At 39.7% G+C, this 13,712-nt stretch overlaps 2 pseudogenes; both read left to right on the forward strand.

Annotated features, from left to right (window-relative positions):
- Positions 1–2,447: 2,447 nt before the first annotated feature.
- Positions 2,448–5,810, forward strand: LOC117576280 (glutamyl aminopeptidase-like; annotated as a pseudogene).
- Positions 5,811–6,552: 742 nt separating this feature from the next.
- Positions 6,553–13,296, forward strand: LOC117573371 (uncharacterized; annotated as a pseudogene).
- Positions 13,297–13,712: the final 416 nt, after the last annotated feature.

The raw sequence follows: 13,712 nt of genomic DNA on the forward strand, positions 1-13,712 counted from the left end.
GAGAGCCCTGTTTTAGAGTTGGTGGCAAGAACTCGGATCATGGCTGTATTATTAAGATATGCGCTAATGGAAAAGCAATGCAACCAACCGACCACTTTTGCGGAAAGGGACCATGCAATAATGTTGGCTGTGAGTGCGAAGGAGGCTGTCTTGTTGGAGATTGGGACACAACTTTCCTTCAAATCAATGAGGATTACAACATTCGTATCATCGACATGTATATGGTGCAATTGTCTTTTTCTTTGAGTGGAGCATTGTCATGGACTGCCGCAGTTTTGGAGAAATTCTCATAAATGGATAATACTGAAATTATTTTTAATTAAATGGATGATTGTAGAATTGTCATGCCTTCTTATTTATATTATTATAAATGCATTCGCGCAGTTGACTTCAGTTACCTGTCGTCGCTCTAAACGTAAATATGTTAAAAACGGACGCTAGGATACACACAATACTTTTTTATTCATGCTGCTCGTGTTCGTGCCCTGGAGACTGTGAAGAGCAACATTGTCTGGCTGGCTGAAAATCTCGAATGTGTTGACGCTTGGCTCGACAGGCAGTAGAGCTAATCAATCCGAAAGAGATTGATTAGCTCTACTGCTCTACAATAAAGATTAGCCAGTTATATGAATATGTAAATGAAAACACAACAAGAAAAACCAACTATATAACAAATAATGACTCTGAAGGGCTTAGCGATTATATTGAGGCAAAGTTCTCAGGCACGAGAATACTGTCAACAAATATGATATAATATTTTTAAGATCAAGGTTTCGATATGAACGGACTAACGGAGAACTGATTCATGGGGAAAGAAAGTCTATTTCTATATTTGCTTAGAACATAAATAACTATAATACTCATCTCTCCGCTTCAAAATGAAATCTTAGATAAGATAACAATTGGCATTGATATTACTTATCAACACATCAAGAGTCAATGTTTTCATAATTCATTTAGATTTTGCCAGTCGCAATTAATAAGGGTTTGTATTAAATTCTAGTGAACTTCTAGAGGTTTTATCAATTTTCCATTTATCAAAATAGCCAAACAAATGGATCGCGTTGGCGTTGCCATTGCGCTATATGGTCTGATAACTGTTGCTGTATCAGTTTGCTGTGACGAATCAATGGTCATCAAGTACAATGTTACCGGACATCCTTATCATGTTGCGGGGGGTAAAGACTCCGGTCACGGTTGTATTACTCAGATTTGCGCCAATGGAAGAGCAATGGAATCAAACAAATACTTCTGTGGCAGGGGCCCATGTAATAACATTGGCTGCGAATGCCAAGGAGGCTGTTATGTTTGAGATATGGGAGACCACTTTCCTACAAAACCAGAATCGTTACAATATTAATATCATCGAGATGTACCATGAATCCTTGGTGTATACTGGCGATCAATTATGGGATTACACCACAAGTTTGCTTAAATAAGTTTCATTACAATATATTTTTATCAAAATATTTATGTTTTCTACATTAAATTTAAACGTGTAATAAAGTAATATATAATAATAATGTAAAATTAAATGGTTCGTTGTAGACTGGTCATGCCTGTACTTGACGAGGCAGAGTTCTGTCAATAAATTAATAGGACAGGGCGACTTTTGTTGTATGAAAAAATAATTCTATTACATTTTTTGCTTACAACTATTACTTTCTTATACCCTTCATTTTTGATAAGATAATCTTGATAATTGCCAACTACTGGCATTCTTCTTTCACCACTTACTTATAAACGAGTCGATTGTCGATATTGTGATGGTTCATTCTTATATTGGCAGCCGTAACAAACAGTTCTTAATTTTCAACTTTAAATTAAATTTGGAAATCTTCAAAATTTGTACACATCAAAATAGTCAAATGAAAATAAATCAAATGGATCGTATGAGTTGGGTTCGTCATTGCCATTGCTCTATTCTGTTCAATAACTGTAGCTGAATCAGTTTGCTGTGACAAAGCAATGGTCTTCAAGTATAATGTCACTGGAAAGCCCTGTCGTGTAGTTGGTGGCATGGACTCGGGTCATGGCTGTATTATTAAGATTTGCGCTAATGGAAAAGCAATGCAATCAAACGAACACTTTTGCGGCAAGGGACCATGCAATAGTTATGGCTGTGAGTGCCAGGGAGGCTGTCAAACTTGGAGATTGGGAGACCACTTTACTTCAAGCCCATGAGAGTTACAATATTAATATCATCGACATCCATTGGGAGAACTTGTTCACTTTCAATGTAATATGGGATTATGCGGCAAAAATGATTGAGAAAATTTCATAAGCTAAACTATCATTACAAATACTTCATATTTTTCTCTTATTAGTCATGCATTAAAAAGAGAAATTCTATTAAATGGATAATACTGAAATTATTTGTAATTAAATGGATGATTGTAGATTTGTCATGCCTTCTTATCTATATTATTATAAGTGCATTCGCGCAGTTGACTTCAGTTACCTGTCGTCGCTCTAAACGTAAATATGTTAAAAACGGACGCTAGGATACACACAATACTTTTTTTACTCGTGGCAATAATTGCCATGCTTAATGGATTAACGGCTAAAAATGCGGTAAGTGATGCATAAATCAATATAAGTGCCTTTAAACTATCGTATGAACTTGCAGATTAACTATCGTCTGCCCAAAGCGCTTGTGCCCACGAACTATAAAATACATTGGTCCCCTCGTCTAGACAAAGGCTATTTCGATGGAATGGCAGTGATTCAAATTAAAGTCATCAAGCCTACCAAGCAAATCATTTTGCATTCTGATAAGCTATTCATCCGCAGTGTTTATGTACCAGGCAAAAGAGTGGTTAAATATGAACTTGATTCTGTCCGTGAGTTCCTGATAATTGATTTAAAGGACAAATTGTTGTCAAATGAGACCATAGAATTGATGTTAGGTTTTAAAGGAAAAACTCAACACAAGCTAAGCGGAATGTACACTAGCAGCTATCAAACTTTGGACGGTCAGCAAAGGTTACATAAATTAACTTTCTAGAGTGCCTGAAAGTATGCCACATATTTTTTTGCAGGAATATGGTCACAACTAAATTTGAGCCAACTTATGCTCGTCAGGCCTTCCCCTGTTTCGATGAGCCCGATATGAAGGCAACATTCAGCATCAGTGTCACTCATCCCAGTGGAAGATCGTACGATGCTGTCTCCAATATGAACAAAATTGTAAGTTCCATTTAAACCCATTCGAACAGCGAATAATAATGACTATTATTTTTTAAAGAAAACGCTGAATATGGGTAAAAATACAATGGCTGTCTTCGCTACGAGCGTTCCAATGAGCACATATTTGGCCTGTATTATTGTCTCAGATTTTAAGAAATTAAATAGCACCGTTAAGGCCAATGGCATTGGAAACGACTTCCAGATTGACGCATATGCCCAACCTCATCAGTTGAGCAAAGTGCAATTTGCTCTGGAGGTTGGAACTGCTATTACAGAGTACTACATTCGGTACTTTAAAGTACCCTATCCTCTGCCGAAGTTGGATATGGCTGCAATTCCCGACTTTGCCGCGGTGCAATGGAACATGGGGCTTGGTGACATATCGCGAGTCTCTTCTCCTATATGATGAGAATTATAGTTCCACGTGGAACAAACAGTATACAGCTAGCATTTTGGCTCACGAAATTACTCACCAATGGTTTGGAAATCTTGTAACTATGAAGTGGTGGAACGATCTTTGGCTAAATGAGGGATTCGCTAATTTCATGCAGTGGAAGGGAGTCAATTCTGTTTATACGGATTGGGAAATGGTAAATACAAATCATTAACACAATTAACACATTCTCTCATGTTCTTCTATAGCTGGATCAATTCATAACAGAGGAACTGCATCCAGTGCTGATAATCGATTCCAAACTCTCATCACATCCAATAGTTCAAAGGGCTGAATCCCCTGATCAGATCATAGCTCTCTTTGATACCATTACTTACAACAAGGCTGGCTCAATCCTGCGAATGTTAGAGAACCTTGTAGGCTCTGAGAAATTCGAGAAAGCAGTTACGAATTACTTGATTAAATTCAAGTATGGCAATACGGTGACCGATGACTTCTTGACCGAAGTGTCTGCTTTGGTCGACGATTTTGATGTAAAGCATTTGATGCGTACATGGACCGAGCAGATGGGTTATCCAGTGCTCTATGTGTCCCGCTCCTTTGCAGGTTTTACCATCACACAACAGCGATTTCTTTCAAACAAGGAGAGCTATAACGAAGCAGCAGAACCAAGTGAATTTAACTACAAATGGACCATTCCAGTTAAATATACTCTGGAAAAATTTTGCGAGTGATAAAGTCAAGAGCATGATCTTTCATTATGATCAAGACTCTGTAGCTATTGCAACGTACAGAAAAGTTAAATGGATCAAGCTAAATGTGCATCAGTATGGGTATTATCGCGTAAACTATGAGAACAGTCTTTGGGATCAACTCATTAATCAACTTTATGATAAACACACTCGCTTTCATACTACCGATCGTGCGAATCTGCTGGATGATGCCTTCAGCTTGGCTGATGCCAGTCAAGTGTCTTACAATGTACCCCTAAGGATGTTATCTTATCTGGTACGAGAAAAGGACTTTATGCCTTGGTATGTGGCTGTCGCTAAGCTGCAGATCCTAAAGAATATCCTGTTCACTACAGATATTTATAATCGCTTCGTCAAATATGCGCGTAGTCTTCTCGTTAATGTCTACCAGAAGTGGGCTGGACTGTGGAGGAGAACAACCATTTGAGAAAGTAAGCGTGAAAAAGAATTTATTTTTTATCTCTGTATTCCATCTAAATTCCTTCCTTGTAGTCGCCTGCGAGTTTCCGTGCTGACTGCAGCCTGCTCTTTAGGCCTTCCTGATTGTCTTAGTCAAGCAGCTCAGCATTTCACCACTTGGCTCAATAATCCAACTGCTGCCAATCGACCAGCTCCTGATCTGCGTGAGGTCGTCTACTACTACGGAATGCAGCAGTCGAGTAGCGAGTCAAGCTGGGAGAAGCTTTTGGAGATTTTCAAGGCTGAAACCGATGCCAGCGAAAAGACGAAGCTTATGTATGGTCTTTCCGGTGTGCGGGATGTTAAGCTGCTTCATCGCTTTCTTGTACTGGCTACAAATGAAAGCATTATACGGAGACATGAGTATTTCAATTGCCTTGAAGCTGTTGCCGCCAATCCCGTCGGTGGGCCAATTGCCTGGAATTACTACCGAATAAATGGCCGCAACTGGTAAAGCGCTTTGGACTACATGATCGCAAAATGGGCACTGTAATTGCCAAAATTACTGACCGCTTCTCAACTAACGTGAAGTTGGAGGAGGTGCAACAGTTCTTTAAGAAATATCCGGAGGCTGGAGCTGGTGCCAGATCTCGTCAGGAGGCCATCGAAACCATCAAGTACAATATTAAATGGCTGCGGGAAAATTATGCACCTATAAAAAATTGGGTGACGAAGCAATCTTCTTCAAAGAATCATGCAAATAATTCAAATTTTATATTGACGGAGAAATCTTCTTCAAAGAATCATGCAAATAATTCAAATTTTATATTGACGGAGAAATCTTCTTCAAAGAATCATGCAAATAATTTCAAAATTTTATAATTCCATCGGTGAGTGAAAGTATTGAAATACTTATCCAACTATATCATCTTTTGTTCAAATAAAAAGCTGTAAATCTATGTGCACATAATAATAATATGTGCTATATTTAATATACTTTACAGGTAACTTTGGCCGCGTTGCATTTTGATATAAATATTTCTATGTTAAACATTTTGATCAATAAAATATACAAATTTCAGAATTATATAAATTTTGCTGTTTGCTCGCTGAGCAGAACTATTTCAAAAGTAAAGTTAAATCCTGTGCTATTTAACTGGAAATAAAATAAAATAAATTATTGTTTACAGAATTATTCATATGCAGTTAGGAATATACATATGAACTTATATTAAGTGCAGCGTATGTAAACTAAAACAGCTTATTGGTGTTCAACTCTTCGGCTGGCAGGTTTATGACTCTGCCCTGGGCCATTGTCGATAGTGGGTGTGGGGACTTCAAAGACAACGAGAAGAAACTTTATAATTACTTTTATCAGTGATTAAATATAACTGGAGTACTCAGAGATTAAATATTGTATTGGGTAAAAATTACAGGATTCAAGTACTTGCAGGTTAAACACTGCGTTGATGTTTTATCAATGAAATAATGACGTCGTCACTAAGTTTTTATTCAATAAAAGTTAGTTAGATTAAAAGGCTGTTAAAACTTTTAGAATCGAAATTAAGAAATTCTTTGAAGTAAACATACGATGACATTCAATTCATGGGAACATAGCTGGGTGTTTCCGATTTGTATCGCTAAAGTGTTGACTCCATTATCCGTCCTGAAACTTACTAAACGCAGAGGTTATCGAAATTGTTGGCCATAAAACGATTCAAGTGACCATAATCTAAATGAGTTATTGAGCATGTTATGGCCACCGCCATAGCCATAGTTATACTCAAACTATGTGCATAGCGTTCAGTTGCCATTCGTTGCTCCAACCGTTAAGATGTTAATTTCAGACTATTGGCTACGCGCGATATTATTTTTCATCGTCGCAACATTGGCTGTGCTCAACGGAGTGTCAGCTGATGATGACGTGGTAAGTGAAACCGAAATATATGCATATCTGAAGTGCTTTATCAATTAATATCGCAACGTGTAAAAATTGAAATCGTGTAGATTGATTATCGGCTGCCCTCGGCTGTTGTACCCACGCACTACACATTGTATCTGCACCCTGAATTAGACACTGGCAATTTCACAGGCCAGGAACTGATTAGTATCAAAGTTGTCGAAGCAACTAAGCAAATCATTTTGCATTCGAACAAACTTACCATCACCAGTGTTTATGTGCTGAACAGAGAAGTTGACAAATATGAACTTGATCCTGTGCGTGAGTTCCTTATCATCGATTTGGTTGAGGAGCTTACAGTGGATGCTACCATTACTCTGGAATAGTGTTTGGAGAGAATCCAAAATAAGCTTGTCGGATTGTATAGCAGCAGCTATCAAACGCCGGCTGGCCAGCAAAGTATTAAAAAATAATTTCCTTTACAGCCTCAAAGTATGCAACACGTTTTACTTACAGGAAAATTGCCACCACGAAATTCGAGCCAACTTATGCACGCCAGGCCTTCCCCTGTTTCGATGAACCTGAAATGAAGGCAACATTCAATATCAGTGTCATTCATCCCAGTGAAGGCTCCTACGATGCTGTCTCCAATATGAACAAAATTGTAAGTTCCAATTAAACCCATTCGCACAGTGGATAATACTAATTCTTATATTTTACAGGAAACGCAGAATTTTGGGTGAAAATACAATGGCCACCTTTGGCATGAGCGTTCCAATGAGCACATATCTGGCATGTATTATTGTCTCAGATTTCGAGAAAAAAAACGAGCACAGTCAGGGCCAATGGAATTGGTGAGGATTTCGAGATGGGTGCATATGCCACACCTCATCAGCTGAGCAAAGTAGATTTTGCCCTGGATTTTGGAGTTGCTGTCACAGAGTACTACATCCAGTACTTTAAAGTACCTTATCCTCTACCCAAGTTGGATATGGCTGCAATTCCCGACTTTGCTTCGGGTGCAATGGAACACTGGGGTTTGGTAACCTACCGCGAGACAGCTCTGCTATATGACGATGACTACAGCTCTACGGCAAACAAACAGTCTATAGCTGGAACCTTGGCTCATGAAATTACCCACCAATGGTTCGGTAATCTTGTTACCATGAAGTGGTGGAACGATCTCTGGCTAAATGAGGGATTTGCTCGTTTATGCAGTACAAAGGAGTGAATGCCGTTTATCCAGACTGGGGAATGGTAAAAGCATTGGGGAGACAGCTTTGAATAGATATTTTATTTGTATTCTATATTTTCTTTTAGTTGGAACAATCCAAATCTTGTCAATGCATTCAGTGCTGATCTTCGACGCCAAGCTCTCATCACACCCTATCGTTCAAAAGGTCGAGTCACCTGATGAGATTACCGGCAATTTTCGATACGATTAGCTATGACAAAAGCTGGCTCCATTCTTCGTATGCTGGAGAATCTTGTTGGCTCTGAGAAATTCCGAGGAAGCAGTTACCAATTATTTAAATTAAATTCGAGTACGGTAATACGGTCACTGATGACTTTTTGACTGAAGTAGCTGCTGTATTCACCGACTTGGATGTTAAGCAATTGATGCGCACATGGACCGAGCAATGGGTTATCCAGTGCTTAATGTATCGCGATCTAATGCAGGTTTTACAATCACACAACAACGATTCCTCTCAAATAAGGAGAGCTATAACGAAGAAAGCAGAGGCTAGTGAATTCAACTACAAGTGGAGCATTCCGGTTACATATATCCTAGATACCCTTTGCCAGCGGTGAAGTCAAGGACCTGATATTCGACTATAATCTAGATGCAGCAGGAATTGAAGTGGACAACGATGTTAAGTGGATCAAGATGAATGTGCATCAGACTGGTTACTATCGTGTGAAACTACGACAGCATCCTATGGGAGGTAATCAATAATCAACTTATCGAAGATCCCTCTCGTTTCGATTATTGCCGATCGTGCGCATCTGTTGAATGAATGCCTTTGCCCTCGCGATGCCAGTCAATTAGCCTACAGCGTGCCTCTGGAAATGACATCTTACCTGGCACAGGAGACGGACTTTGTGCATGGTATGTGGCTGCCTCTAAGCTGCAGTCTTTGAAGGAGTAGCCTGCAGTAACCGATAGTTATTCTTCGTACTTAACGTATGCGCGTTCTAGTTTCTTGCTAATGTCTACTCGGAAGTGGGGCTGGACTGTAGATGCGGACAATCATTTGAGAAAGTAAGTTAGAAAAATAAGTATACCTCTCTTAAGTTACTCAATTGCAATTCTCTTGCAGCCCGCCTCCGAGTTTCTGTGCTGACTGCAGCTTGTTCTTTGGGACTTCCCGATTGCCTTAGTCAAGCAGCTCAGCGTTTCACTACCTTTGTTCAGAATCAACACTGCTGCCAATCGGCCATCTCCTGATCTACGCGAGGTCGTCTACTATTACGGAATGCAGCAGTCGAGTAGCGAGTCAACTGGGAGAGCTTTTGGAGATTTTCAAGGCTGAAACTGATGCCAGCGAGAAGTTGAAGCTTATGTATGGTCTTTCCGGTGTGCAGAATGCTCAGCTGCTTTATCGTTACCTTGAACTGGCTACAGATGAGAGCATCGTTCGAAGCCAGGACTATTTCACCTGCGTTCAAATACATTGCCGGCAATCCTGTGGGTGCACCGATCGTCTGGGAATACTACCGGGAACAATGGCCTCAGTTGGTAGAGCGCTTTGGACTTAATGATCGGACTTTGGGGCAGACTTATTGCTAGCATTACAGCTAACTTTGCAAGTGAGGTGAAGTTGGAGGGGTGCAATACTTCTTTAGCAATATCCGGAGTCTGGAGCTGGTGCCAGTTCTCGTCTGGCAGGCAATGAAACCATTAAGTACAACATTAATTGGGCTGCAAGAAAATAGCGATGAAATTACTACATGGCTAAGTGGAAAAACTATAAAAATACTAATTGAAAAGTAAATATCGAAAAATAAATACACCTTTGCCTAAGGCGATCATCTTTACTCCACGTCCACTGTAAACTGTGGCTTACCTTACTTTTTTAATTAGTCATGCAAATAAATGTGTTATGGTTAATTTTTGTAATTTTAATAGACAGAACAAACACTGTTTTGTTAAAAAAAAAATACATTAATATTGGTATATCAAATTAACCCGATTGTAATTAAATGTTATTAATTATGTACTACAATAATAAAAATTGGAAATTTTTCCTATTTTAACACATAGCATTCGCAATAATCTAAAGCATTCACAATGCAGCGTTAATTCAAACACAGATTTTCTTTAATTTTTTAATAATTTCTTTTCGGTGTTCTCGAATCATTTGGCCAAATTTCCGACTTATTATCCATATTTTGAATGACCTAAGGCTAAAGTGTTATCACAATTATTGGTTATAAAGCGATACAAGTGCCCATAATCAAATTAAGTATCGAGTATATTATATAGCCGCAATTGCTATAGTTTATACCTAAACTAACTGCATTACCTTCAGTGAACTGTCGCGTTCCAACAGTTAAGATGTTAATATCGAAAAATTGGCTACGCGCGATATTATTTTTGGGCAGTTGCTGCGTTTGGCTGTGATCAACGGAGTGACAGCTGACGAAGAGGAGGTGAGACAAAAATACATACTTACACAATTAATGTGTTTATCAATTAATATGAAAATCGTGTAGAAAAATGTAGATTGATTATCGTCTGCCCACGGCCCTTGCACCCACACATTATACGCTGTACTTGCACCTGAATTGGATAACTGGCAATTTTACGGGCCAGGAACTGATTTACAATTAGAGTCATCGAGGCAACAAAGCAAATCATCTTGCATTCGAACAAATTGACCATCAGCAATGTTTATGTTCTGAACAGAGAGGTAGAAAACTATGAACTTGATACTGTGCGTGAGTTTCTCATCATTGACTTGGCGGAGGAGTTGACGGTAAATGCGGTCATCACTCTGGGAGTGCTGTTTGAAGGACAATTATTGAATAAGCTGACCGGACTTTACAGCAGCAGCTATCAAGCGCCATCAGGAGAGCAAAAGGGTAACGGATTTCTCTGTTCACTTGATGCTGTTTCCAGCCTGAAAGTATGCAATTATTTTTCATACAGAAATATTGCTACAACGCAATTCGAAGCAACTTATGCACGTGAAGCTTTTCCTTGCTTCGATGAGCCCGCTATGAAGGCCACCTTCCAAATTACCGTCGTCCATCCGACCGATGCCTACGATGCACTATCGAACATGAACAAAATTTGTAAGACCCAACATTGCTTAGGACAAATTTCATATTCAAATTAAACTAAAATTCAATAACAGGAAACCCAGTACCTGGGTGAGAATACCATGGCTACCTTTGGTATTAGCGTTCCAATGAGCACGTATCTGGCATGTATCATTGTATCGGACTTTGAGTCATTAAGTAAGACAGTGCAGACCAATGGAATTGGAAACGACTTCCAGCTGAAGCGCATATGCCCACACCTCATCAGTTGAGCAAAGTACAATTCGCCTTGACTTCGGTGCTGCTGTCACAGAGTACTACACATCCAGTACTTTAAAGTTGCTTATCCGCTACCCAAGTTGGATATGGCTGCAATTCCCGACTTCGCCTCAAATGCAATGGAAATTGGGGATTGTTGACCTATCGCGAGACTGCTCTGCTCTATGATGATGACTACAGCTCTACCTACAACAAACAGTCTATAGCTGAGTTTTGGCTCATGAGATTACTCATCAATGTTTGGCAATCTTGTTACCATTGCAAATGGTGGAATGATCTGTGGCTAAATGAGGGATTCGCTCGGTTTTTGCAGTACAGAGGGAGTGAATGCCGTATATCCAGACTGGGGAATGGTATGTTTTAGCATATACAATTTTTATCATTTCTTCATTTTTCTTTTGTATTAATTTCTTTACTTAGCTGAAACAATTCCAAATAATTGCTCTACATCACCGGTACTCTCGTTTTCGACGCGAAACTCTCTTCGCATCAATTGTTCAAAAAGGCTGAGTCACCCAGCGAAAATCTCCGCACTCTTTGATACGATTAGCTATGAGAAGGCTGGCTCCATACTTCGTATGTTGAGAGACCTTGTGGTTCTGAGAAGTTTGAAGAAGCAGTTACCAATTATTTGATTAACTTTACTACGGCAATACTGTCACGTGATGACATCTTGACCGAAGTAGCTGCTGTAGTCAGCGACTCGATGTTAAGCAATTGATGCGTACTTGGACCGAGCAGATGGGTTATCCAGTGCTTAATGTATCGCGATCTAATGCAGGGTTTACATCACACAACAACGATTCCTCTCAAATAAGGAGAAGCTATAACGAAGAAGCAGAGGCTAGTGATTCAACTACAAGTGGAGCATTCCGGTTACATATATCCTAGATACCTTGGCCAGCGGTGAAGTCAAGGACCTGATCTTCCATATGACCAAGACTCTGTAGCTATTGCAGCTTCCAGCGATGTTAAATGGATCAAAAATGAATGTGCATCAATATGGATACTACTATCGTGTCAAACTATGACAGCAATCTATGGGAGGTAATCAATAACCAACTTATTGAAGAACCCACTCGCTTTGCCATTAGCCGATCGTGCGCATTCTGTTGAATGATGCAATGCATTTGCCTCGCCGATGCCGGTCATTGGCCTACAGCGTGCCTCTAGAAATGACATCTTACCCTAGCACAAGAGAAGGACTTTGTGCCATGGTAGTGGCTGCCTCTAAGCTGCAAATTCTACAGAGCAGTCTGAATGTACACTGATAGTTATGTTTCTTACATTAATTATGCGCGTTATCTTCTCACTAACATCTTTATCAGAAGTTGGTTGGACTGTGGACGCAGACGATCATTTGAAAAAGTAAGCTTGAAACAAACAATTCCTTTTTTCTATTACCCATCTCTAAATTTTCCCCTTTAGTCGCCTGCGAGTTTCTGTCTGTGCTAAACTGCAGCGTGTGCGCTGGGAGTTCCTGGATGTCTCAGTCAAGCAGCTCAGCGTTTCACCAACATGGCTCAATAATCCAACGGCTGCCAATGCGGCCAGCTCCTGATCTACGCGAGGTCGTCTACTATTACGGAATGCAACAGTCGAGTAGCGAATCTAATTGGGAGAAGTTGTGGGAGATTTTTAAGGCTGAATCGATGCCAGCGAAAAAGTTTGAAACTTATGTATGGTCTATCCGGTGTGCAGGATCTCAGCTCTTTATCGTTTCCCTCAATCGTTGGTTCGGATGAGAGCATTATTCGCTCGCTAAGACTATCTGACCTTGCATACAAAATATTGCCGCCAATCCTGTGGGTGAGCCGGTTGTCTGGGAGTTCTACCGGGAGCAATGGCCTCAGCTGGTTGAGCGCTTTTGGTCTAAATAGTCGCTATTTGGCAGAGTGATTGCCAGTATAACTGGACGCTTTGAAAGCCAGGTGAAGCTGGATGAGGTTGAAGCGTTCTACAATAAATACACCGGAGTCTGGAGCTGGTGCAGCGTCTCGTCAGCAGGCTATTGAAACCATCAAGTACAACATTAATTGGCTACAGGAGAATGGGCGCTAGCATTGGCCAATTGGTTGGACGGGACGGCCAATCCACTGACCGTCAAAAAACCCATAGTAAAATTTCAAATATCCAATTGCATCAATAAATACAATTATGGTGTGTCAATTATTCCCCGATTCCAATTGCATAATAAGGAATGTTGCTAAAAACAATAAAGAATACGAAATTCATGCCATAACTAACCCTGATATATTTTATTTTACCACATCCGAGTGGCGATTTTTTATAGACCATCAAAAAGAGTTTTGATAATTCCGATAAACGCGAATAACTGTGAACCTGAACTGGGTATCATGACTAAGCTTATTCAAAGGCTATGGATATATATGGTGGCGCCATAAAACACAAGGTCGTAAATGTCCATAATAGTAATATATAATAATATGGTCGTGATATGTGCTGAGGCAATTGGGCAGTTCAGGTACTCGATAATCGATAATCGATCTGTTTATCAAGTCAAAATAGTTGG

Source organism: Drosophila albomicans, unplaced genomic scaffold (assembly GCF_009650485.2).
Source record: "Drosophila albomicans strain 15112-1751.03 unplaced genomic scaffold, ASM965048v2 utg000358l_pilon, whole genome shotgun sequence".
In the NCBI taxonomy this organism is placed as follows: Eukaryota; Metazoa; Arthropoda; class Insecta; order Diptera; family Drosophilidae; genus Drosophila; species Drosophila albomicans.